The following is a 4,383-nucleotide window of genomic DNA, read 5'->3' as shown; positions in this document are numbered from 1 at the left end:
TTTCGATAATGCATCATTTGCATATTGCATATTTCTTTCCAGAAAACTTGTAATACAAAAAAAGTTAGCCATTTTTATGTAATCAATCAACTAAGTATGGTGGTATCTCTGATTAACCTTAAGAAAAAAAAGATTTTTTCAAGAATTGGGCATTTTTACAAACTGTATGAAATGTTTTAACTTCTTTCTCAAGAAGATGTTTGTAAACCGACCCCTGATCGACAACCAGTTCCAGTTCTTGATGTCATATGACAGGTTCTTCAGACCTTGAACATTGCATTGGAACTTGAAATCATGGAACTTAAAATGTTCCCAAATGGCATCCACTCTTGCCATTGCATTATATATCACACCAAAATGCATCTGCAAAAAAAGCGTGTCTGCGTGCCGGGTCAGGAGGGACAGCATCTGCTCGCGAAACACCAACACCACCTAAAGCACTCCGCCCAGCGCTCCCAAACCTCCCGTCCAAACGGTTGAGCGGAGAGCTAGGACACAGGTGTGGGTGTGTTTGGCATGTGCTGGAGGCGTGATGCAGGTGCACATGTGCCAATTTGGGGCCGTCTAAGCTGGAGGTGGACGCAGGTGTGTGGCGAGCAGATAATAGGGGCTTGAGGGGATGCAGGGGGCGTTTTGCGTCATGTGAGCATGGTGTTCTTTAGACAAAATGAAACGTCCTAATCAGGTGCATGATGGGCAGGAGGCTTGTGCGATATCATGACCCACTTGGACGTGTAATGCAATGCCTTCATTAAGGGCAGGTGAGACGGTAATGAGGCCTGCAATTATGTCGACACCCGGCATCCTAAACGCATAATGACGATTTCATTCAGACGGAAGGAAAATATTTTGGTGTTATATTTGATGTTATGCAGTTAATTGTTGGTAAACACTCTTGTATTGTCTCTCATGCAGAATCAACAGATTAAAATGTCACAAAAGGTACCGTGCAACGTGCAAAACACAAAATGAAGTCTACGATTTGAAGCAGGTAATGCAATCATTCACAGCCTGATGATGCATCGGAAAATCTTCATGCAATTCACTTTTAAAATAATGTATGTGTCATTACATATGCCATTTAATTTTCACTTTAACTGCATGTGTGTGCTAAAAGTAAAAGTATTTACTTGTATTCCACTTAAAAATATATCAATTGCATTGCATTAGAATATCAACAATGCGGAATACATCTGCAAAGTAGATATTTGGTTTGATATTTTGTTTTATAAAGCAATGTCTTTCATGCATTTTTGCTTTTATTGTTTCCACTGTATATGAAATTACTTTTCTGATAATTCTGATTAGATACTGAAGCATTTAGACCAGTTTGTTGTCAGTAAATATACTGTTTTATTTGCAGAATCAACAGGTTGAAATTAAATGTAACAGTATAACATGAAAAACACCAATTAAGTCTAATATTGAAGCAGGTGCTAATCATTCATAGCTTGATGAGGCTAAGGGAAAATATGAGAAGTATTTGTCTATGTATCAAATATATTTCATTTTCACTTTAATTGCATGTCAGATGCTAAAAGTGAATATATTTAGCTTCTAAAATTATTTGACACTTGAGTTACACTTAAAAATTTATAGATGTCTTTGCACTTTGCATTGTGATTTCTTTAAACATAATTCTGATTGGATCCTGAATTTTTTACACCCAGCAAGTGCGAGTGTATTGTCAGTAAATACACATTCATTTTCTGTTTATCTTGCAGAATCAACTGGTTGAAATTATCTGTAAGGCACCAAGTAACATGAAAAAATCAAAAATGCCATTAAATTGCCAATAAAAACATAACGCTAGGTGTTTCCTCTGAATATTTAGTTTTTTTTATGCATTGACATTTATTGTGACTTAAATGTCTTTTTATATAGTATGTGATATTCTTATCCATAATTCTGAAAAAAATGAGAATCAAATATATATATTATTTTTTTAATGCAATGCCATTTATGATGGCTTAAATGTGTTTTTATATTCTGTGTGTGATTGTTATACATAAATCTGATTGGATATTGAATTTTTTTTTTACACCAAACATGATCAGAATGTGGAAGTTTATTGTCAGTAAATACTGTATTTTATTTTCTATTTGTCTTGCAGAATCAGCAGATGAGACAGAAACGAAAGGCACCATGTAAATTTTTGACGATCTGCAGTGCCTTTATGGCGTCTGAGACACAGGAGTAATTGTGTCCTCTGTTGGAGATGGATTTGCATGCTTTAACTTATGCAGCGTGACTCGCCTCGCTCTCGTACACAAACTCTGACACACACACGCGCTTGCATTGACTGTTAAACGCTGCTGAGTTCTCACCTACTCGCTCTCAACCCCCCTCTGTTCCACTCGCACGCTCTTAACAATTGAAACAGACCACATCTATTTCCTCCTTTTCAAGCAAATGTGGACAGGTGGTTTCATAGACCGGCCCGAATGCCAGATAACCTGTGCAGAAAGAAGCCAGAATTACATTTGTTAGAACATGTGACCTAAACGGCCCAATGGTGCTTGGATGCTTTTTCCCCCCCCCCCAATTGTGGGGAACGGTTAAACTTGTCTGACTGAGGGAGAAGCTTTCTGTGGGCCGCCACAACCACAAACCAAGTCTGCGACCGGTCACGGCTCTCTAGGCACTAGAAAACAGCGAGATAAAGATAGACGAGAGGGACTCGAGAGGGGGAGGGAGAAAACGTGTTGATGTCAGCGTGTGAATCAGCCAAATCGCCGAAATAAACCACAGTGCCGCGTTTGCGCTCCGGCTCTTTTGCACAAGGGTAAGCATCAGTCAACCACAGGCTGACCGCCGATCGCAATCTGTCTGTGAACCATGCACAGAATCCAAGGACAGAACCGCCTCGCTGGACCGGCGCAGGGCGACCATGGGTTTCAGGGTGTGTTTTTGGGGTCCGGTTTAGGGGCTGGAACGTGGAGGGCGTTTGAGCGAAGCCTCTGGCATGTCATCATGGGCGTATTGTTTTGCTCTTTGCAGGGCCAAGCCGGGAGCCCTTCAAAATTCGGGAGCAAATCAAGTTGGAAGAGCTGGATTCGGACGAAGACGAGGAGAAGCAGCCGCCGCCGCCGCCGTCACTCGCCATGGCCTCCAACAGCATCTTCGAAAGCTTCTCGTCCTACCAGTCATGCTTCTCCAGGGGTGAGTATCCGAAGCAATTGTCTGCCTTTTCGTGCAACCCAGCTCTCATCTCCAGCCAACGCGCATCAATGTGGTGTTTGAGCAAAGTGACGACACCGAGGTTCTGGTTTGCAGTGTCAGTGGAGTACTGAAATCTTGTGGCTGAATCTGAAAACCACAGGTCTGTGGGTTAGTTAGTACTTCACTAGTTAACCTCATTCAACCAGCCGATGCATGGTGGACTCCAACATGCCGTTTTGGACGTTTGCTTATTGACAAAGCTACAGAAAGGAAGCTACTACTTTTTAAGTTCTTGTGCCAAAATTTGAGTTTTATAGTTTGTTGCACAGCTCACACAGTGAAATGAACCTGTTGCATACTAGATTTTAATAGCCTTTTTGGATGTGTCCTTATTGAAAAAAGCTAGAGAAAGGAAACCACATGCATTTTATCACATGCAATGTCAGTTTGAAAACTTTTTTCGGTTCTTGCATTGTGCCAAACTTTGGGTTTTATAGTTGCACATTGAAATGAACCTGTTGCTTAACCTGCATAATAAGGCTTTAATAGTTTAAGAGGTCGTATTGAATGACTTCTTGGATGTTTCCTTTTTGAAAAAGCTAGCAACGAAACTGCATGAGAGTTTGTTGGGGTTTTTATGGGAGTCTTGCACAGTGAAACTAACCTGTTGCCTAACTTTCAGAATCACTTCAATAGTTTAAAGGTCATATTGAATGTTTTTGTGGATGTTTACTTATTGAAAGGGCTAGAGAAAGGAAACTGCATGAGAGTTTTGTTGCATGCATTTATGAGTTTGAAAACTTCTTTGAAAAGTTCTTGTATTGTGCCAAACTTTGAGTTTTCTTTGAGTTTTTTTTTTCTTTCTTTTATGGCAAGTAGTGCAGTGTGAAACTAACAGCTATGCTGTTGCAAAATGTTTATATTATCACTTGAATAGTTCAAGAGGTCAAATTAAATTATGAAACCTATAATAAAATAGTGTTAACAAATTTAGAAACTGACTTACTGGACGTTTTACATGGTCCTGTAATAACTCAAGACATTACATAATTTATTTAATGTAAAATAAAAACAATAGTATAATAAAAGAATTAGTGTTAACAAATTTAGCGCTTCTTCATTCTATGATAAAGAAGTCAACTCTTGACCTAAATCTCAGTTCTGTTTTTTTTTTTGTATTATTATTATTATTATTATGACACAGATAGAGAGAAAATGCTT

At 39.2% G+C, this 4,383-nt stretch overlaps 1 long non-coding RNA gene across 2 annotated transcripts; it reads left to right on the top strand.

Annotated features, from left to right (window-relative positions):
• The first annotated feature begins 680 nt into the window (after positions 1–680).
• Positions 681–3,250, top strand: LOC107578885 (uncharacterized). 2 transcript variants are annotated; one of them, XR_001608395.1, is made up of 4 exons: positions 681–761; positions 916–991; positions 2,114–2,902; positions 3,001–3,250. It is a non-coding gene; the product is annotated as an uncharacterized lncRNA (long non-coding RNA). The 2 variants fall into 2 exon arrangements; XR_001608394.1 differs by lacking the exon at positions 681–761 and having other exon boundaries at positions 798–991; positions 3,001–3,249.
• The last annotated feature ends 1,133 nt before the right edge of the window (positions 3,251–4,383 follow it).

The sequence above is a fragment of the Sinocyclocheilus grahami genome, unplaced genomic scaffold, assembly GCF_001515645.1.
Source record: "Sinocyclocheilus grahami isolate Dianchi unplaced genomic scaffold, SAMN03320097.WGS_v1.1 scaffold12550.1, whole genome shotgun sequence".
Lineage (NCBI taxonomy): Eukaryota > Metazoa > Chordata > Actinopteri > Cypriniformes > Cyprinidae > Sinocyclocheilus > Sinocyclocheilus grahami.
Note: the sequence above shows the minus strand (reverse complement) of the source record. Positions and strands in the feature narration are given on the sequence as shown.